Source organism: Pseudopodoces humilis, chromosome 8 (assembly GCF_049639895.1).
Source record: "Pseudopodoces humilis isolate 2021_Gansu_Grassland_sample_001 chromosome 8, ASM4963989v1, whole genome shotgun sequence".
NCBI classification, from domain to species: Eukaryota; Metazoa; Chordata; class Aves; order Passeriformes; family Paridae; genus Pseudopodoces; species Pseudopodoces humilis.
Genome location: NC_142207.1, coordinates 28,207,708 through 28,231,578, shown reverse-complemented (window position 1 = coordinate 28,231,578; position 23,871 = coordinate 28,207,708). Strand labels below are relative to the sequence as shown.

The window sequence follows — 23,871 nt, the reverse complement described above, 5'->3', positions numbered from 1 at the left end:
ACAGAAGCCTGAAACAGACTGAGTACAGTCTTTTTCTTCATTGCTCTACCACTGCAAAGAACTGAGCATTTAAAAAACCTATGATTCACTTACAACAAAATTCAGAGTTAGCCATACACCACGAAATAACATTTATAAGCCAGAAAACAGCAGGAAGCAAATCATTCAGAATAATCTATGAAACAAAAACAGCCACAGCAACAAAGCTAATTTAACTCTGGCCTTAAGAGTGAAGTAGCCTTACGAGAAAAGACATAATGAACTCATACCATAAAAATCATAGCAGTACATGATGTTTATGGTAGTTTCAGCAATACTCTCTATGCACTGTTTGATCAGCACAAGTGTTGAGGAGAATAGTAAGGTTGGACATATTTCAGTAGAAATATTGTATCCCACATTTATGCTACTATAAAATCATCTTGTAAGGATTTTACCTTATAAAGTACAAAGCATAGCTTCCAAGCTCCTCTACACCATACAAAAACATGTCAAACCATTGACTGAGGTAGTTTAGACTACAGATATATCCAATTAGTCGATTCATCTGTGCAGTCAAACTTTTTGTTGTCCATTTCTACCCATTAGAAAAGAGAGGCCTTAGGAATTCAAGGCAATTTTTTCAGCAAAGGAGCTGTCATTGACTGATTTCGTCCAGCCCTGACGAAACTTCCCTGAAGCGTCTTCCCTGAAAGGGCCATGCCAATATCATCACATCATACATTCAGAAACAGAACTTGCATTTCATTATCCATAGCTTCTAAGTTACTGTCATTTGAAAATAAGCCCTCACATTACTCACAACTTGCAATAAATCATAACTTATCTTCAATTTTATTTTCAGTAATATTTCAGTGTATGGACAGACTCTTCAGGCATACCAAAAAGAATGGGAGATGTTTTGAAACATTAAGAACAAACGAAGGGGAAAAATAAAGTTCAACTTATCCAGCTGTGTGCAGCATATCATACCCTGTATGTGATTCAGCATCAAATAATGCAGAAAAGGAAGGAAACAAAAATTCAGTTCAATAATTCTATACATACAGAAGCAACAGAGAGACGACCACATTTACTTCACAAAGTACATGATGAAGTCTTTCCTTACATGAGGAATATTTTGGCTGCAAACACATTTTACTTCTGGTGCTGGATGTCAGCAGGGTTCACTACCTCCTCTCTGCCATGTTCCCACACACTCTGACATCAGGGTAGGTGACAAAAGGGAAACTTTGGTCAAATGGGCTTTTTTAAATGAGAATCAGGGAAGTTAGTATCTTGTTTCTCTAGGCAAAGCTTTATTCACTAGATCTGAAAATCCTAGAGTGTTTTGAGACCAGAAAAGTTGGTAAGAAACAGCCACCACCTTCCCTACAAGCCAGTGAAACACACAGGGATCAGCCTTGTGAGTGGCAGCACACACTACAGTTAAGTGTTAAATGTCACACTGACAGAGTTCTACCCCCAAGTCAGGAGGTCCCCATTTGCTCCTGAGGCTGTCCACCACAACAAGCAGTTCATGCTCCACAGGAACTACGTGAAACCTCAGCGCCAGGAGATCGGGCAGTTTTAATGTCACAGTGTGACAGAACTATTAAATTTCTTTTCTTCTGTCCCACAGCCATAGATTTGTGTGTTTTTGAACTACTGTATGTGGTGGTTTTATGGCAGTAGAATCTCTGCAAAATAAGTGTCATGCAGGAGGACTACAGGTTAAAGACAAAGTTTTAATAGAAGGGAAGAAGAAATTTCCTTCTGCTGCAGAGCCTTACGCTGTACCCGGGGCAGCACTGGCATTTGTTGGAACATATTGAAAATTTATACGTGGCAGATGGACAAACTCATCTATGGTTAAGGACACATGAGAATTAACTTATACTAGCCAGGACTATGCCACAGTTTGAGAGATGAAAATAACCGGAGAAAAACATTAACTCATTTGCAACAGTCCGTTTTCTTAAGTCCTAATGCCTACCACTCTGGTGAAACACATTCATTTCTGAAAGTAAAGTAAACCACAAATCTAAACACTGGATAACTTGTTCCATCCTAGTCATAATTCCAAGTGTGAACTAAACAAACCACATAAAGCAACTGAAAACAACTTGCAGCCAACAAGTTAAACTCACATGTAAATGAGCTCCTGTTGCATGTTAAAGAAAAAAAAAAACCTCCAAGCATTCAGGACTCATAAGCTTTTACAGCATCTTCTAAATGATTAAAAGAGGTCGTAAAGGGACCCTCAAAGGGGCCCTTATGTCAGATAGTACTCTGCTATGTAGTATCTCACAATGAGATTAATTAAGGATATTTGTGAAGAGAGAAATACAATACTCAAATTGTAAAGGGGAAAAGATGATTGCCATAAAACCCAAGCCATAAGAAGTGACAAAAGGGCAAGAAGAGCCACTACTTCAATTATTTGTAACCCAGAAAAGAGATGAGAAACTTACACAGTGTCTTCCTGCCTACAAAAGAAATTAGTTCATTGGGTTAACAATTCCTGATGTCTGTCACTAATAACTAACAGAACATTAACACATACATCCTACCATAGCCTGAAAATAAGAATTATCCTCCCACCTTCAGTTCCTGCTAAGCACCACTGAGCATTTGCACCCAGACATGCTGTAAAGACAATGCCCAGGATTAGCTGTGTGCACCTGCCCTGCCATGAAGGTTGAGCTCATCAGGCTGAATGCGATCAGAGCAGTGCTATCGGTCAGTATCACACCAAGCTGGCCAGGCATATCGTTTCATGAAGGCAAACTGAAATGCTCAACCTAAAAGCATAGGAAAATACAGGCATTAAGGGAATCAGCAGATACTAACGTTAGCAAACTATTTCAGTTGAAAAGTGAAACCTGTATCAAAGCTGCTTATCGGTATCACAGCATTTTCTTCAGTACTTGACAAGCTTATAGAGAACTAGAACTGATTTCCTCTTAATCTCTAAGTGGCCCAAGTTCAGGATTATTTCTATCTAAATATACTCCCCAATTACTAACCAGAGGGACTAGAACTGGGAAACAGTTCCATTTAATACACAAAATACAGATAGGAAAAATCCTCTTTCCCAACCTTCTTCACTAAAGGAGGTTGACAAGAAACATCAGGCCGTTTCACACAGCCAAATATTCAACAACTTAAAAAAACACATGAATGGATTTCCAAGAGTTCCAGCATAAGAATAACCAAAAAATCCTACCCCACCACGCAAAAGAAAGCAGAGTTCACATGCTGCCCTGTTTATCTTACTCCTACCAGTGATTCATTTCTTGTTTATGTAGTGCTCTTTGATGCGGCTGACGGGTGCTGCTCCCGGCCTCCTCCCAGAGCGCTGAGAGTGAAGCAGCTCGGCAGGGCCGGCCCCGGGGCCCCTGCCTGTGCTCGGAGCGGGGGCTCGGGGCGCTGCCGGGGATGCGCTCATTAACCCCGTCATTAGCAGCGGGCACTACTCTCGCCGCCCCGCAGAGCCCAGGCTCCCTGCCCTCGGCAGCGCTCCGCACACGGCTGGCTCTGCTGCTGCGGGACACACGGGCAGGACAAACTGCACAACTGACACCCTAATGTCCCCCATCCACGGGACCACCGAATCGCTTAGGTTGAAGAAGACCTTTACCAACATCCAGCCCAACAATTAACCTAACGCAGGTTTGTAAAAAGTTTTGGATTCAGAATTCCAACACAGGTTCACTGCTGTCAATGTCTGACAACTCCTTTCCCGTAGAAATTTTCCCTAATATTCAATTATGCTTCCCAGGGCAGCTTGAGGCCGCTTCCCCTGGTCTTTTTGCCTGTCACCTGGGAGAAGAGACTGACACCCGACTACTTTTAGGAACTTGCAGAGAGCCATAAGGTTCCCCCTGAACCTCTTCTATTCCAGGCTAAACACCCCCAAGCTCCCTCAGCTGCTCCTCACAGGACCCTCACCAGCTCTCCTGTTCTCCTTTGGACACATTCACATCATGCTTGGTGTAATTCTCAAATGCCTCTCCCATGATGAGATAAGCAATCCCCATAATTATACAGGCTGAGGAACACATTAAGAATATAAAAAACAGAAAGCATGCTGGTTTTCCAATTATACCCTGTGTGACACTGCTTTGTTCATTTATAAATGATTTATAAATTTATAAATGATTTATAAATGCTACAATAAAAGGTTCAAACTGACCATCAGTCTGAACTTAAAGTGGCTGAGAAAATGTTTCTTGAATAAATTCAGAATTTGGAGATCCTTCTCTGCACAGGCCTCAAAAATAGCATATTTTCTGCAATAAGGCAGGACTCTCCAGTCCCTATACTGGCTTCAAACCTGCTAGAAACTCTGGCAAAAGCAGAATAGTCAGAATTCACTGTCGGCTGCAAAACCTGCCTATGCACCCGGGTGATGGTTAACCATAATCCACTCGTATGCTTCACCACTCTGCACTCACCCTGCTTCAGCACTAAAGAGCCTTTCTCCCCTCTAGGGCTGCAGTGCACCTCTGCCAGCAGGACAGATGGGCCTCTCCCAATAAAACCCACCGGCTACTTACTCAGCACGATCATCAGGAGCTGATTTGGCTTGAGACAAAGGGATTGACTGGATAGATCTTTAACTCAATAGTTTCCTTTCAGGCCTGTATTTCACTATTTCAGATAGCAGATTTGGTCTAAGAAAAATGAAATAAAAACATTCACAACAAAATAATAAAATCAGATAAAGCTGGCATGAGGCATCCTTTTCTCTGCCGACAAAAATGAGAGAAAAGCTTCATCCTTCTGCCCAGATGTCCTTTTCTTGTTACTCCTCCTGGAATATTTCCAAGAATTTCTACTCATCAAGTTTTCTGCAATCCACATAATGGAATTTCTCTCAGAAGGTATTTCACTGATTAATAGGATTTTTCCTCCATTAGCTAACATTCTGTCAGATCCAAGTTAAGCTAACACATTTGGATGCTTCCTATTCAATCACCAAGATAAAGATGAATATAAAAGCTGTCACAGTATCTCTTCAATAGCCAAGAAAAATCAGGTCTTTGGGATGTCTATTTTTCTCTACTGATTAACAAGGAGAAGGTAATAAAGCCTTTTCACTTACATGACCATGGCTATACCCTAAGTCTTTAGGATTTAGTTCATTAATTAACAAACTTGTATCACGTAGTGGAAATTTAATTTTGTTCCAGTAGATCATAAAATACAGTATTTCAAAAATGTAACTATCATCATATTATATAACTGCAGTTCTGAGCATCAACAGCAGGCAGAAAGTTATGAGATCCTTCAGCTAAAATACAGACCTAACTGTTCAATATTGCTACCTAGAATGCCTGAATGCTCATTAAGTCTGCGTGTTTTAAATTACTAGTTATGCAGGTAGATGATACAAACAAGTCCAGAGATGGCAGGGAGCCAAAAAGTGATCATTCCAAACCTAGAGAGTTTGTGATCTGATGAAAATCAAAAGAGCGATGTCAAACTGGAAAAATCAAATCATTACACTTCTGACACCATTTCTCTTTTTAATTACAAGGATACTCAGGATATATCAGAAAGATTAAAAGGGAAAAAAGTCTCTCTTTTTTCACCCCGGTTCTGTTTTACACCTTTGACAATTAATTTTTATTCACTATTTTTCCCTGAACAGCCAGTTCTGGATATTACTTTTATCTGGAGAGCTCTTGAAAGATACTAAAAATGATTGAAAGCTACCATCATAGCTGACACAGGATTTAGATACAGCTGAAATGCTTAAATGTTCTTTAATATCTCTCTTTTTTAATGGATTAAAATTAAAAGTTGCTTTAATTCAGCTTTAAATTAACTGAATAGCAACTGTCTTGAAATATAAATTGTTCTTTCTGGAAACACAGAGACAAGTCAAATTCAGAAAAATTATTTTTCTGCTGATCTGCTTACTTCCTCCTTCAACCAAGCCCCCCAGTCTTTCATAATAGAACAATTACTGGATACTCTTAGAAGCAGCCTGAAGCAATGATGATGAAAGAACTTAATAAATTTCACAGGTTCCAGAAACAAACCTATATGTGAACAATCTTTTAACCAGATTTCCTTTTTAATCAAGGAAATTGTCAATGGTCAACTTAAGCATTTTGAAAGACACAGCACTTTGTAGACCTTCTCCGCAAGAGAAATGTTTTGACTTCCATTCAAAGTATCCCCACTGGTGTGCAAGACTACATGACGTGCCTGATGTTGTGCTGGCTGTGCCAGATAGCTGGCCTCCTTAGGGGAAGAGGTCCTCCAAAAAATCATTCAGAGGGCCAAAACCACTCTCTGTCTTGATCTGTGGAAGAAGCTGCAGTTACTCGAGACTGAATGAAAAAGGATAGAATTTTGCTGGGATGTCCTTTTGCCTTGTTGCCCTGCTCTGAGCCATGCGGGAAGTAAACTGTGCTGAGAAAACTCTGCCTTCAGTCTGCTAACTCATCCTCTGAAATCACTGCTGGGAAATCACAACTCGCAAATTCTGGAAAGTGGACTCAGATGTTTTAAGGTAAAGCTAAAAATTACCGCACTGCAATTTGACAAGGATGTTGCTGTTGAGGAGAGGGAGGAAAAAAGGAAAGAACGTGCGCATGCATCTCCAGTCTGCTTTGGACTCAAACCTGGTGACTCAGCTCAGATGTTAAACATCAGCTCAGATTTCAAAACCACCATATAATTTAGACTGGCTGAAAATCTACCCTAAGGGAAAAAAACATATAGTTCAGCATAAACATACACTTTAAGAAAACAGTCCATTCATTATTTGGCCAGAGAATGGTTCAGTTAATTCAGAGTGTAAGAGAATATGTATTTTCAATAGATTTTCATACAGTTCATTCATAAGGTGAGTCCTATACACTTTTGTATCTACCTGGAAACAAATGTCACTCTCATATGACCTTAGCTGCTTGAGTAAGGCTTCCATCTTCTACCCAACAGCAACTTCCTTACACCAGACAGAAGTTCCTGCTCAACCCTTTTATCAAAGCCAGCAGTCTGAAGAGCTGTGCATATTTCTGACAGGTCCACACACCCTGCCCAGTAGCCCACCAGGCACTGGGCTTTCGGTACAACTTACTGCATTAATTACCAGGCAAAAGCTTCAGCACGGAGCAAGCTGGTATACATCACACTGGCCACTGGTCAAAAGAATTAAAGTCATAAATATGTTCCCAGAGACCAGTGCATACATCCACACACATATGCATAGCCCAGCACCGTACAGTTATACCAGTTTTAGAGGGTACTTACTGGTGTCCTTTGTTGTCGAGGAAGACAAATGTCCCATGTCCCCACAATACTGTCCCCACAGCTAAGGTGGAGTAAGAAGCTCTGAAACACTTCAAGTTAACTCAGCCACATGAACTGTGGAGTTGAACACTGAGAGCCTGGATAACCTGTCTGGAATTGTATGGAAGAGATTACAGAGCGTTCATCTAATCCCTTCTGCTGCAGCTGCCAGGCTGTGAGATCCATCTGGCCTGCAGATGTATCTTAGTATTGCTCTGCAGACATACAGGAGGATGTCCATTGCCTAAAACTCATTCCCGTCTTTCACCAAAGTAGCAATATAAGAACAGCACATAAATTTAAATTAAACATACCAGATAGGCTTCTATCCTCTAGGCTACTCACATAAGAAACAAAACCTGACTGGAAATTGGTTGTGAAATTGCCCTACAATTTCACAACCAACAGGCCATGTTCCATATGCATGATATCCCCTCCATAACCTCCTCCTGGTGTGGCAATTACTTTAACCAAGTTCATTTATTTCAGTAATCTTACCTGTAGCAGCACTCGTCAGAGTGGAGTTCACAACTGGGGCAGAGACTCAAGGTACAGCCATGCAGCCATTAAACCCTGCATATTGTGAACTCTGGCCTTGGATAATTTAAGATACAATGGTACTCTACAGAAAACTTCAAAAGCAGAATCTCCACTGCCAGGCTTTGATCCTGAGTGTCTATGATGCAGTTATATCTACTGCTAGTTGCTGTTGATTGGTTGTATTCAAAAATTTCCCTTCAAGTACTGATGCAGCTGCTCTCAGTTTAGACTTCTGATGCCAGGTCACATAATCCATCTAAAACACAGCCCCCTTCAAATGTCTATACTAGAAAGACAGACTGTAATCTTTATGAGAAGCTACTTTGTCACAGTATGGGGAAATTAGAATTCAATTATTCTGTGAATAAACTATAATATATGCTCATACTTACATTTGTGAAAGCCTACAGGAGCCTATAAATGACCAAAAAAGAAAAAAAGGGGAATCCATTCAACTCTCCTGAAATCCCTCCTGTCTTTAGGACTTCCAGAACATCAGCAGCAACAGCCCAATTATAAATAAATATAAATAAATATAAGAATTATCCAATTATAAGTTTTCTCCCAAGGCTTTTTCACAAGGGAAAGTAAAGACCAAAACACAGAACTTCTGCAGAAAAAGGAAAACTTAGCATTTGCCTGTTCAGGAAAGGAAATAAACACAGTACCAGAAGAAAGCATACAATGCTAAAAAGCTTGACAAACAGAAAAGATGTATTCTTTTGAAAAAAATAAAGGAAATCTGCCAGGCCAAAAAAGGCACAATTCAAAAAGCCATTTATAAAATAATATACTTGACAGACGTAGGACAATTATTTACTGCTTACTATGAGAATAGTTCTGCATTTTCATTCCAAGACTCTGCAACTGGTACCCAAGCAGAAACTATTCAATGAGTGTCACATCCAGGAATGACAGCTGTATTTTAGTGATACTCAACAGATCCTGATTTAAGCATTTATTTGGCAGCTTTCAAAACATGGTATATGTATAGTTAGATATGCAATAAGCATTTATATAAATTAATTTTCGTTCAATTTTTAACTGGAAGTCCATTCTATGCTGATGGAAATCCTCGGAATATACAATGAATATGAATAAACATTCATTCTTCCATCCATGCAAGCCCAAATCCAATACAGTCATTCCCATTTTCAAGCCTGTTTGAGCTCAATTTTCTACCAGATAGAACTGATTTCACCCACTGAAATGGTAACAAACCACCACAGACCAGGTAAATCTCTCACACTGAGAGATTCCTACGTTACCAGGGAACACGGGAATACTGTTTCTCTCCAAGCAGCACACACTTCAGTTCATGATACTATATTCAGTTTTGTCACAAAGGGGTATTATCAACTTCAAAAAAAGGCTTTTCTTTGTGCAGAACATGTATCAACTGACTGCAAATTCAAGAATTCTGTAACTGAAACATGTTGGTAGACTAAAAGTAGAATAGAAAAGAGTGCCCACCAGGCCAGAGCAAAGCAATTTCCCCAATTCTCCATTTTTTTCAAGTTCCAACCTGGTAAAACTGACCATAATGTGGGCAGGAAGATGTTTTAAAAAGACTCAATTGGTCTCCTTACAAAACAAAGAAAAATTAAAAACAAAACCAACCCAAAGCTTTGTGTACCTAAATCTTATAAATAAACTGTAGATACAATCAGTAGATGAGGAAAACAGGAAACAATTCTTTTTAAGAACTGACAAATTTTGCTGGAGTGAATTTAACTGTCCGTGTGTATAAATGTGAATTTCCATCCTTCTGCCCCTTTTACCCTTTTGATATTTCAATTTAGATCATTTTGCCAGTTATAATCGTCCCCCCACAAAGCCTGCATTTCCATAAAGATTTGAGGAGACTCTCTAGCTGAATTAAAACATGAGAACATTCCTGCTTGTCTATAATTTAATGAAACTTTTTGGATTAATGAAGCTCTACAAAACAAACATCGACTAAAGGCATCCCTGACACTATGAAGAGAAGAACTGATGGTCATGCCAGCTCAAAGGCAATGGCTTTTGCGTGCTGACTGTCCCAAGTATGTCCTTAAGGAAGAGGTGCCATTACCAAAAACATGTCATAAAACACGTCATTATTATTATGTTTCTCATATTCTTTTTGAGTTTAACTTAAGGTATCCAGTGTATTAATTTAGAAATATTGCAGAGAATCAAATAGCTATGAATGCAATCTTTGCAGAAACTACAGAGACTGAAAGCCCTAAAGATTTCCTCCTCCAGAAAACATCTGCTCTATCTTCTTTAAATCATTTCCTTATAATCCACAGAAAAAGAGCACTTTTTTGTTTGTCTGTGTTAAACACATATGCTGATCTTCAGACTAAATAAATCCAGGCAGAAAGCAGGCAGGGCTCTATAGGAAAGTGTAGATACCACCCTCTCTACTTATAGGATAAATCAGTTTAATATTCAAAACACTTCAGCTCTAAACCAAACCAGTTCTGTTGCTTAACAGCAACAGTTTTGTCTTTTAAAAACCACAAAATAGCACCGTACAAACACTTCCAAGTCTAATAACTTGTTTTAAAGAAGAAGATTGCAGTCTTACGTCCTATTTCAGATTTTCCTCCAAAATATATTTTAGGTCAGAACTTCATGCTTGGAACACTGTCAGAACTCTTATGCACCAACTGCTTTACTATTTTTTTTGAAAAAAAATAATTTTAAGGAGAAATAATTTAACTGAAAAAATTTAACTGAAATAATTTTAAGGAGACATTTTAGCTGAATAATTCAAGAAACAGAGCACTTTTATCATTTCGGTAAAAAGAAGTCAGATTGGTAAGTAGTTACTGTGCCCTGGATAAATTCTCTTCCACAACTGTGAGTCAGATTACTTAATTTATACCAACAGGTTATTAAGAGAAGATGCCTGCATTTGTTGAGCTGCAGCAACACTTCAGTAGGACATTTAGACATATTCTATGCCATACAAATTCCTTCCTCAAAGTTAAACCGCTGCAGGGCAATCACTGAAGTGGTCAGAGGCGAGAAGCTCCGAGGAAACACAGGGAACAGCCTCAGAGCCAGAGATACATGCTAAATCTCAACTAGAAAGGAAGAGGGAGACAGACTGGAAAAACTTCCCCTATTTAACAGTTTGTTGATTTACAGTTTACAATCTGTAGCCACTCAAGAGAAGAGAGCACCAGTTAAGAGTCCTAAGGAGCACCACTTTGACAACCAAGATACTCCTGGGGTAACCGGCACATGCGATCACCACCTCCAAATGCATCCCAGTGCAGACTTGGCTGTGTCTGGTCTGTGCTCTTGAGATGAGGAAATTGTGCTAGAGCACAGACGACTGAGGAGTTAGAGATACCAAAGTTATCACCAGCCATGCCTCCCCTCCTTGCGAGTACACCTTACAATTACAATTACTTAGTTCAGTGAGTACATGCTGTAATTTTTTTCTCCTTACAGGGTTACCGCTGCATTTGCTGCTTTCCTCGGTTTCTGCAGTAAATGAAGCAGAAATCTTTCAGAAGCTACATGAACAATTAGTGAAAAGACAACAATACAAAGTGGGCTATATAAAGATGAGGCTTATTATGAATTAATACTTTAACTATTAAATATGCATGAGTTTTTAATAAGCAGGGCTAAAAATAGAGCTGTGTATCACAGGATTTTTCCAGGCTGAAAAATTTTCATTCATCTTCATCCTGCAAAGAAATGGACCATTGTTGAAAGGATTCTCACTGCACATATTTACACTGCTATCACTGGCCCTAAATTCATCAGTCCACAAAAACCCCAGCCCCTGGGATCTTGGCATAAAGGATTCTGAAGAGTTCCACCCTCAGCCATTTGCAGGAATGTGCAGCAAAGTCTGCTCATCCATCTCCCAAGAGGCACAGGTCTCTTGCAGCCCAGTCCCCATCTGCAATTTGTGTGTTTAGAAAGAATCCATTAGTAAGAGGACTCCTGCACCGGATAACAAACAGCAACCAGCAGCAGATGTATCCACTAGACTTACCAAAAAACCCTGAAGTAACTACTTAAATCTATCTTTTCATCTTAATATTTCATTTTCAGAATAAAATTACTTTGGCCCCCCACCAAGAAAGGAAATCTAAAATTGAGCCAAATGAGTCAAATTTTCTGATTGTATTTTCACATTCATTTTTAACATCAAGTCACGTTACAGATACAACGGAACAAAGGATTTTAATAAAGACTGCACTAGTTCTGGTGGAGGCTATACACATTCAGGAACACACCACAATTCTATATAAATCCACCCCAGGGCGTAGGTGCTACAGCCCCAGGAAACGGAAGAAGATTGAAATCAGTGTTTATAAATACAGCCAAGAAATCCCAGCACACATACCACCAAATATATAAACAGAAGTTCAGACAATCTCATCTGGAGGCCTAAATTTCCTACACTTATTACGTTGGGGATATCTACTTTTTTTTTTTTTTTAACATGTTGCGTTGTGCCTTTATGTTTTTAAAGTGACCTGGGTGTATTTAAACCAAAGGACTTGTTTTGATTGAGCTAGGAGTTGCTAATTGCTGTGTGACAAAATGAAACAGATATCATAGCACACTGCATTCTTTAAAATTAATTGTTTGATTTTAAATGTAATCTGTTTTTCAATGTGCAACTATAAAATGTAATTTAATCCACATCAGACATACTCTTAATTAAAAAGCAAAACCAAACACCAGCACAGCACCACTACGGCAGAGGTAACTTCAAGCTTTTTATGGATGAAGTTTTAAATCATATGCCTATTACCATTTTAATATTTTTGCGGGAGGAACAGTAAAACAGGTGCAATAACATGATAGTGATTTTTCAGTGAAATGTCCTTGGCTGGCTCTATATGAAGACACTTTAGGATTTGAGCTTTGCATAGACATACAGCTACTTAAAACTGATAATTCAGAGTAAAATTCACATGATTTATCTGAAACCCGGAATATTATAAATAAAGTATATTTCTTCCCCCCTTCTTCACATTCAGCCTAGTAAACACTCAAGATTTATCTTTGCTTTTCTTATGATGCATTATACTCATAATGATCAGAAACACCTATTTTTTCCAGATTTTTCAGAAACAATCAGTCTTTTACCACAGAACCAAAAAGAAAAAGAAATCAACATGTTCTGTTATTTTTGGTGTCCTTACTATGCACAAATGCATTTTGGCTTCAAACACACTGTCCTCCCTCCCCTACCACCCAGGATCCAGTTGCTCAGTATTGCTTGTGCAAATCTCCTGGCTTAAGGTTCAAAAAGAAAGACTGAAAATGGCTATATGCAACATGATCAAAACCCAATAACATAAAATAAAATTTTGGGAAAATAATTATTTATGGGGGGAAAAAAGCTAAAAAATCCCAAACTACACTGATTGGTTAGTTTTTACCTTATTAATGGAAATGTCCCTGCATTATCCTGCATTTGGAAGTTGACTTCACAGGGTGACCTTCCCTAAAAACAAGATGCAATGCAGTTTTCTGGTTAGATAATGTCACTGCCTCTGTGTCAGCCCTTCAGTTGTGCCAAATTACCGCCGCCAACCTCTGTTGTAGGTTATTACTAAGCAGAATTAAAGAGAAGTCACTCAAAACAAATACCCACATACTGACTGGATTTGATAGTTTGCCAAAATCACGTCATTATTTGAAAATATATGAATGAAGTCTCCTATCAACACTGCTGGGGAGCTGGTGGATTTCCATGTAGTTTGAGATTGCTTTAATTTTTTTTAAATTGTTTGCCTAATAAATTATATGACCAAACAATTGCAGACAAATTACTGTTTATTACCACTAAATTGTTTTATCCCTGTGATGCAAGTCCAGTAGATGAGTAATAAAAAAATACCAGGTTTAGGCAACCACCGTCAGGTTTCATAACAGCAGTTTTAAGCTGTTTTCCCTGAAATGCAGCAGCAGACTAATTAAGCAGAGGATGTTGTTGTACTTCACTAACAATCTGACACCTCTACCACACTGCAATGCAAACACAAACCTCAGATTAACACACAAACGGGTCTTAGGGCTGCCAACACCAAAAATTAATGGAGCGTGCTGGAACTGTAAAAGAATACCAGTTTTTAGAGAAAGCAGTGGTACAATAGAAAAACACATTTCAAAATACGGCTGAACCCCAAAGGTGAACCCTTCAGAAAAATCAAACACCATAAAAAGAAGCACTTAACTACTCTTGCTAATTGGTCACAACACAGGTCTGCTGTTGAAGGGCAGCAGTTTTATAGGCACTGAGAAAGCAGACCACTCATTCTTTCCAAAGGCTTCACTGGAATACCCCCAATACACATCAGTGGTGCCAACTGCAGTTGGAAAAGCAGCAACTGCTGAAAACAGCTCAGCAGGCCTCTACTACTAATGTAACATGGCCTGTATTAGTTAACTTCAAATTAATAGGCATCCTCCACATGGCAAAAGTGTTTAATCCAAGTGTCCTAATATTGAGCCACTAGTTTGTCATCTCCCACTAGTACTGACTGTAGGAAACAAAGCAGAGTATTTTTAAGCGCTTAACACAATTACTTTAATTCCATTTCTCCTTGATCACAGAGGACTACGTGTACCAGTGTTGCTGACATCCCATCAGATGCAGAATCTTGTCTAAAACAAAAAAAAGAGCTTCAATTATAGAACATGCTATTCTCAAACTTACTTTCTAGAGTTTCTTTTAAGTAAAGAAAAAATTGTTTTACAACTGTATCCAACCTAACGGAGAGATAGAAGTGGCTCCCCACTGCACCTGACCAGAAGTCATGACCAACTCTGAGCAGATATACATGATATCCACTCATGCCAACAGCTTTCCATGAAAATAACTTCTTAAACCTATTAATTTGCTTCTTGGCATTTTCTACATAATTACCACCAAAAGTTCTGGGTTAACAACCCCCATCTGTACTGCAGTGGATTGCCAGTATAAATCTGGATCATCACTGTAATTGTGTGTCTTCCTGAATACCCTACTTCAGAGCTTCAGCTCCTGAAGCAAATGGCAATAGAAGACCTAGCAAAGGTCACCTAGAGTGTATAGCATGTTTATGGCATTTAAGGGTTAAAATTTGCCAACTGATACTTCTGGTGCAAGGGGAAACCCTAAGAAAACACTCCAAACTTCACTGGAGACTGACAAATATTTATTTTAGAATAAGCACAAAGGACTGGCACACACAACAATAAGCAGTTTCAAAACTGAAGGACTGCACAACCACACAAGATGAAATACTAAAATTTATTTTCTCTGCCATGAACCCTAGTGATGTAGCAAACCTCTCAGGTCCTGAAATACATCCAGGAGCAGCCAGAGGCTGCACGTGCCTGGGTATGTCAAGATGAGATGTACTCAGTTTGGAATTGTCTTCATCTCTCCCAGAGCACTGCCCGTCAAGGCAAGGGGAGATGCTGCTGATCTGCTGGAGTTCAGCTCTGCCCAGCGGATGCTCAGGGAGCAGCGGCTACACAAAAGCAAATCGATGGGCTGTTAAAAAGTGCTAATAGCACACTTGGTGATTGGACAGACTATTCTGCAGGGGGAGAGACATGGTAATTAAAAGATTAGAAAATACTGCCACAGATCCATCTGGGAACTTCCACGAGGGTCAGAAAATTAAACAGTTCCCATGTCATGCCACCAGCCTTTCAGAGTTAATCAGAACCTGCAATTCTTACACTTCACTCTCCTGAGAGTCCCAATTCTTCCCTTGTGTGCACAGGGAATGTAGGGTGTCTCCAGACCCCAGGGACTGAGAGGTACTGGGATTTTATGCTCTAACCACATCCTTGGAAAAGTGTTATGCACTATCTGAACTGGTATCCAGTTATGATGGATACACTAAGAAATGTCTGATAGGGTTCCTTGTTGATTTGTTCCTGTTTATTTATCAGGCATGCCTACTGGAAACTTAAGCCTCAGGGGCAGTACCTTCTGCTACCTACAGGGTACTGGGAGGATTTAATCAAGTATGCATGATATAACAGGCACTGAAATTCCTGGAGATTACAGAATGCTGCAGAGGGTGTCACAGGGTGTCATATAGCCAGGCAACAGAAATAAAGTGATTTAAGCATATGAGACCAGAAAAGCAACTAGTGAAAAATACATGACTCCTTAACGCTAAAAAGTACAATTTTGGATATTGTCTATATTTAGTGAGCAATAACCAAACAGATCTAAATATAACATGGGCTTTTATAGTTGTCTTACAATCTACATACAGAGGAAACTTCTCTGTGCTAAGGCACAAATATGTCTTCCAGTTATATTTGGTGGAGCACATCCTAAAATGCAACTTATCATTATCCAGAAAGTGTGGCCAGTGAAACATCATTCCTAAAGTTCCAACCGCAGCCAGAGGATGTTTCCCCCCAACATCTACCAGGTCAGCTCAAGCACACACACAAGCATCTGCTGACCAGGTAAAGGCAAGCTCAATACCTGCTGAAGCTAACAGGACTTTCTCTGTCCCTCCTGAGTGCTTGGGAGCAGCAGCAGATGGCAAGGCTTATTCAGCACCAGGCTAAAGCCTAACATGCATAGTGCCTGAGGTCTTTCAAATAAAGGAGCGTTTCTCATGGCAAAAAGCTCTAACAAAACTGTGATCTCGCTTTGTTTTAATCATCAAATAAAACAAGCGCAGAAATAAATAAAACAAGCGCAGAAATATATTTCATGTAGCAAATATGATTTTACTCACTTCAAATTCTCAACGTGAAGATGTCATTTCCTATAAGCATCCTGAACTCTAAGGTTGTAACATACATGAGAGCCATAACTAAGGCCATCATTTCTTCTTACCTAGAATTCATAATGATTCCATTATTAATCCACAGTTGGAGTTCAGTTATGACTAAACTCTTCCATTATTAATAGATTGACAGTGGAATATTCAGCTTAACACAATCAACTTTCTCATGGGCATTAAACAGTTGCTCTGTGGGTGTTTTTGGAGCTTTTTTGGGGGGTTGGTTTTTGGGTTTTTTTTTTGTGGATTGGTTGGTGGGGTTTTTTTAAGCATTATGATTTCCAATTAGTCAAAACCACGGTGTAGACACCCTGCATTTCACAACATGCCATTCTTTTTGCTAAAGATGAAACTAGAAGTAGGTGAGATTCTGGAAATACAAGAGCTATTTTACATCTAACATCAACCTCACATAATCATAGTTGCATTTTGTTCTTAAGAGAATTTAAGTACACATAATGCGGGTTTTTCTAGGGATTAGAAAAGGCAGAGTGAATAGGAATGAACTAGTCAGAGGGGTCTGAATACGCACAGTGAAGTTTCTTAAATAAGGAGACTCCCAGGCCTAAATCTCTGGTCCTAATGTTTTTCTGTGAAATATGTAAGAAAACCACAGAAACAACTGTTACTTTAAAGCATATTTTTCATTACTTCTAGATTTGGTGCTCTTCCTCCTCCATGAGCTTCAAGGTTCCTTATCAGAATTTGTCGCCTTCATCTTAACTGTCCGTGGAATACCTTTTGAAGTATGATACACCAAGAAAATGGTTTAAACCTTCCTGACACATTCAACTGAGAATTTCTATATAAAGCTCTCCTCAATTCTCTTTCACAGTATCCCTGACACCTTCTCTAGTTGGCACCTAGGAGATGTTAGCACTGTATTGCTATGAACTATCTGAATATTTTAAATTACTTTCAAAATATTTATGAAAAAAGACTGAAGAATATTTTCAGAATTTGTACTGTTGATTTTGTTTCCAATTACTTATTTTTAATATATGTGCCACTAGAAATTAGGATTTGAAAAAAACAAATGACAGAACATTATGAACAAGCTACACTGCCAGGAACAGTTTTCCAGAGCCATGTTTTATTTGAGAGAACTGTCACCCTTCAATAAACAGCGGATTTTATTAGCATGTTGTTTGTTAATTTGTACAATTTGTGTGTAATCAATGAATTAAACTGATAGAACTACCTTGAAATGCATAATTACTTATTTAGAGAAGCAGATAACTCCTAATGATTTACTCAATACAGTACATTTACAAAAGGAGTCTTTGAAATTAAAAATTAATAAGCTATTAATAGGATGAGACAGCTTGTGACTCATTGTCTAACAAAGGAAACATGTCAGGGAACAAAAAAAAAAAAAAGAAAAAGAAAAAAATCACTAGACTCCAAGTATGACTTTTTAAAGCTATATGCACAAGCAAGTTATTCGAGTTATAAACATAACAAGGTGACGTGTTCTCCAAGGAGGCAAAAATCAACAAAAAGAAGCAAATATGCCAACCTGGAAAACACAACCAACATGTTTTATTTACCATAGCCAGCACAGTAAGCACCAGCTGTGTCAGAAGATAAGTCATGTCCTAAAAACCAAAGGAAAAGGGGAGAAGCCTTCTTGCACATGATAACTAAAAATATCTCTTCACTAAAACTTTTGAAATGCTTTTTTACTACCAGTTTTTCTGTTTTCCTGAATTTTTTACCCTCAGGGCAGATTTCTCTTGATCTAATCCCACATCTGCAAGCCAGAAACAGTAACAGAAGAAAATGTATGTTTTGATTGCCAAGGTGTAGTTTGAAAAAAAAAAACGCAAATCTTGCTGCCTGCCCATACTCTCACCATTCTCTTTTGACTCACGGAAAATATTAGTCTGTGCCCTGCAGGATGTAGAGCATAATAGTTTGAAACTAAATATTTGATTAGAGAGACTGAAGTTTATTTCAGCAATGACTCTCTAAGATAACAACAATACCAAAATTCTTTTTAAATTAAATACTTAAACTGGACTGCTCTCAAATATTGTAGTGCTTTTGATAAAACCCAATTTATTTATCAGGAGAAACCCAGTCTTTTTACAATAGTTTCTTATCTAACAATCATCTTTCTTGTCCAGCCGTTCATTTGAGAAAAGCTTAAACTAAAGGGGCTTCTGTTGGTCAAGGACCTGGTTCTAGCCTGACCACATCAGTATTTTACCCAAACTCTTAATCTCACACTGCATTTATGAATTTTAGAGTTTACAGCTATAGGCACTAAACACACTCACAATCTGGCATGCTTTCAGCATTCCCTTGATCTCCTTCTCTTGCTAAAGGCAACAGTCTCAACTCTTTATATCCACTTTTTAGCAACAGCATTTTGCCATGCCTCTAATTACCAAAATTCATTGCAGTGATCAAGTGCATGTACCTAAGGCCCTTTGATGCACTATAAAGTGAATGTCTGAGGGTAATCACACAACTCTTCCAGCACTCAATATAGATAATCTGAATACAGTGAAATAAGTGAAAGGAAGACTTGTTTTATCATATGTCAGTCTTTTGCATATATGATCTCCTCCCATGCAAAGAAAAGTATCCCGTCTTGTTTCTCCAAAAGAATTCACTCTCAGAAAGTTATTTGTGATGTTTCTGATAAACCAGTACAGTGCCAGCAAAGTTGGCCAAAAATAATGGAAGACTAGTCCAAATTGCCTAATTTGGAAAGACTGCCAAACTCCCCACAGTAAATGGCTGACATTCTCTCTTTTTGTGTCAAAATATTTATCAGCTTTTCCCCAACAATAGCTACACTGACTTTATTAAAGCAGTAGTCAGTATTTGTAGTGCACTGTATTGCTTCATATGCAATGTGTCATTCTGAACCAATCCGTGTTTTTGGAGTAACACAAATAAAAAAGATTAGTACAATATATTACCAAAAAACCAAACACTATGGGGAATATCAGCCATCTCTGCCTCTGCCACCCAGCCTGTCTTTGCCTTCCTTTCCTCTGCTTCACTCTCTGGCAGATTGTTTTCTGTCACCAGACCTGGGACAGAGAGCCCTTCTCACTCTCAGGGCCCTAGCACAGCTTTCAGCCATCTCCCCAGAGGGGCTGAGCATCCTTCTGCTTTCCTTTACCCCTCCATCAAAGCCACCCCCTGCCATGTCTCTGCCACCCTTCTGAGAAAGAGACACAAAAAACCAGAAAATTATGCAGACACGGTCTTATCAAGGAGCAAATTAATTGATTTGACTTCAGATAAACTACTACTTAGAAAGAAATATTTTTTTATAACCTCCTCAAAATATTAATTGTGAATTGCCACAGAATTTTTCAATGTAATCAAAATACTGCTATATTGTAGCTGGAGTTTAAGAAGACTCCTTTCTACTCTTGGCAAATGCACAATGTAATGAACTTGATGACTAAAATCTAAGAGAACAACTGAACCTAATCAGTAAAAAATCAACAGTAATTTAATTTTATCCTGCATCAAGATATTTGTGGGTGGTAGGAGAGAAGCACTATGTACAGCAGTCATTTGGCTCCTGTCTCAATTGTTGGGGCGTTTTTGCCTTAGTCCCTTCCTTACTAATGAATCTGACTTTATGGAAACATTAGTCTCCTAAATGTATTTAAAGAGGGCAGGAGAAAGAGGAAGGCATTAAAACACTAAGAATTAATTAATTCATCACCGATCAAAACTGGAAATCAGAACTTTCATCAAGTGTTTTCAACACAGTTGATCTTTTCTTAAGGTCTCTTACAGCATCACCCATTGTTGGGTCAGTACATACATGTATTGCCTTTGAACAGAACACAAACACAGTATGGTAACACCTTCAATTAGTCCTTTTTTGATAAACATTTTAGAATAACAATTACAGTATCTTCTTTAATGCACACCATATTGTTTGCATCCCTGTGTATTACTGCAATGGCAAGCTGTCTAAAAAAACTGCCTTCAAAGAGCTAAACTCAATAACTATCTTTTTTTTTTACATCATTGTACAGTTAAGACCAAAACATTGCATAAGCTGTCAAATCTAGACTAAATTGCCACTATTGCCACAGTTCAATAAAAGCTGTTTATGCTCACACTAGTCAGTTAAATCATGCTGGATTGCAGTGGATATATGCTGTCTATAACTGGAGTGAATTCCACATAGGGATGTCTCTCAGGTCATAGAGAGACACTGAAATAGTCCCAAATACACAAGGAAATTTGTATTCACAACAGGTTAGTAGACTCATGAATAAAATGAAGTGGTATTTTACATTTTTAAAAAATTTATACAAGCTTCCAGCACAAGTATGTAAGTCATGAGTAGCAAACAAACCAAAGAATAAAAGTTTGAAGCTACTTTCACAAAGCTTTCTGGAGGATTTCAGGAGGTTTCAGATAGGACACGGCATGGATAGGAAATCCCAGGGGTGTTTAAACTCCATAAAAAGATATAATCGTATTTCCTTCCAAGAAGCTTTCCTTGTGAGATGCTTTGCTAATTCCTTTCATAGCCCACTACTTCACTGTATGAACCCTCACTTCTTCCTCCTTCTGCCCTGGGGCTGCGGGATTCTTTCCCTTCCCCTAAGCTGGGCTGCTGAACAGTGCTGCACCAGGGCATTCAGGAGGCAACGCTCTCCTCGTCACACTCACACTTCTGAAAGGTATTTCTTGAGCACGGGAAAAACAATAGCGTGACACTGAAGCTGTTTTAAGCATGGCTTTGTAATGCAATGAGTACAAAGCCGGCCTTACTCAACACTCTGCTCTTAACTTGCATCCTTCTGCTGCTGTGGAGAGTAAATCATTCATAAGTTCTGCACTAGGGAACTGGCAGTGAATTATTGGCTACGTTGTGCTCTGATACATCATAGCCATGTGAGCATAACTGTTATGAAAATATTCATGTTTTCTACTTAAATACTAAACACTGATTCAATAGTCCTAAAAAACGTATCCCCTGTAACCAAGGCAAGGGGAGCTGCCATGCAGCTCCATTCTGCTGTGTCTGGATTTGGGATTTTCAGTTTCTGTTGTAAAATGGAAAGGATGTGTGTGCATACACATACACATATTTATACAGACGCTTATACAAATGGAAGTTGTGGGGGTTTTTTTTAATATCAAACTCAAAAGCTCAACTAAATAAAAAATTAAGATGCTCTATTTACAGTGGAGATCCTTGCTTTAACAAGGCTCACCTACCAACATTACATGGATCCACGTCTACTAATGTACTTACAATGTTTAATTGTACAATCCTTACACGGCACTTAAAAAAACCACATGGCATGTGTTCAAACTGAGTTGGACACAGGTACAGACTCCTAGATATTATATATAAATTAAACTCACTAGTGCCAGGATGAAGGAAGAAGCTTGTAACAGCTAATTTGTTAGAATTAAGCTTCCAAAAATATTTAATAGTGCTCAGGAGAATTGGTCATATAACTTAATGTCATTTATGCCAAGGTTTAGGTTCCTAAATGCAATTGTGGAGAACAAATAATTTCTGCCTTTTGAGGAGGGATTTGCCTTCACACTAAATTGTCAGTACACTCATCAAATTCGATATATCATGTCTATTTTTTCCTAGGATTAAATGGAAAACCATTTTCAGTGAATGACATACATAAATACTTTTGGTAGCTGCTAATTAACTCTTCTAGTGTTATTTTTCTGGAAGTTTTACAGGCATAGTGGAAATTATATTAAAACTCTCATTAACACTCCACATTTTTGTAGGACACAGCGCAACTTTTACCACATGCTAATAATTATTTTGAGGCAGACCCCATGAGAAGACATTGCAACATCTATCTGATGTATTTATGAAGCCTGAAGCATTAATATTCCAGAGTTACTTAAAGATTAGACATGTACCATCAGTGAGTCACTGCAGTATCTGCATTCACTGGTATTTATAACAATGGCAATGCACAAGAACCCCACATGGAAACAGATGGACAGATCATCATTATGGAAGGAAAAAGATCCTCAAAATTGCAGACATCCCTTGTATATGTATTGTTAAAGAAAAATATGATACAGTAAAATAATCATGTTTCCGTGCAAGTAAAAAACATGCTGGAATGAGATGTCTAAATAAAATGTTCCAATTCAAAAAGCAAAAGTGAAGAACACTGCTGACAAGATGAACTGGTAACAATAGTTACAGGCTAGTACTTCTGCAATATAGTAACAACCCTTTATCTTAATAGCATTATTTTATTTAATAATGCTACATTTTATAACTCATTCCCTTCATTTTCTGTAGTATTTTCTCTTTAGGCTTCTTTTACTGGTACTTTACTAAGTCCTCTAGGAACATGAAACACTACTATCGCTATTCTGATTGTTTTCCTCCATATATTAAAAATAAAAACCTATAAAGAAAAAACATTATATTCACCAAGATTACATATATCAACCCAGTAAGATTCATAATTTAAAATCGGATCCATATCACCTGTGGAATATTCACAATTACTAATGATCAATGGAGAAAACTGGAATCTTTGAGAGTGCTAAGTATGTATAACATGCAGTAACTTCCCATTCACTTTGAAAATTATAATCATATATATTTATTTGTAAGAACGTGTCTTGGCTACATTTTAAGAGTATACTTGAGGCTGGCATAAACCAAGATTAGCTTAACTGATTTTCCAAGGAGCTGTGCCAGTTACTACATGATAGCATGTGCTACTTCACCTTTTACCTCTGTGTGAATAACTTTCTCTAGTGCCTGGATGCACCATAATTTACTGCATGTCAGAATTCATCACTAGAACTGCTCAGCATGAAGTCCACAAACAGTAGGGGTCACAAAGAAGCTGTCAGGCTTTGTTTGAGAAATGACCCCTGCTTTTCATTCACATTCTTTCTACAATATCCCAGCACTCTCAAACAAGTGGAAACTTCACTAATGGCATCCTAAACTGTCTAGACTAGAAGGGACAAAAAAAAGCAGATGATATACACACTACACAAGTGGATGATACATTTTCAGCACTGGTTAAATTCATCAATCTTAGAAATGCTGGGGTGTTTTGATTTTTTAATAGCGTAATCTTTTTATTTTTCCATGATTGCAAAAGTGAACTTGTTTATATGGAACTGCCATAGTGGACTTTGCTCTTTGCATGTCTCACACTTCACTTGCTATAGCCAAAAATGTAGCCTAAAAATGTAGGAAAGAATCCAAGCCTCAAGTTTTAATTTCTATTCTGATGTCAAATCTATGCCAAAATTTCAC

General features: G+C 38.3%; 1 protein-coding gene across 2 annotated transcripts in view; it reads right to left on the bottom strand.

Annotated features, from left to right (window-relative positions):
* HECW2 (HECT, C2 and WW domain containing E3 ubiquitin protein ligase 2) overlaps positions 1-23,871 on the bottom strand; it is a 148,337-nt gene that overhangs the window by 102,452 nt on the left and 22,014 nt on the right. The window lies entirely within an intron of this gene.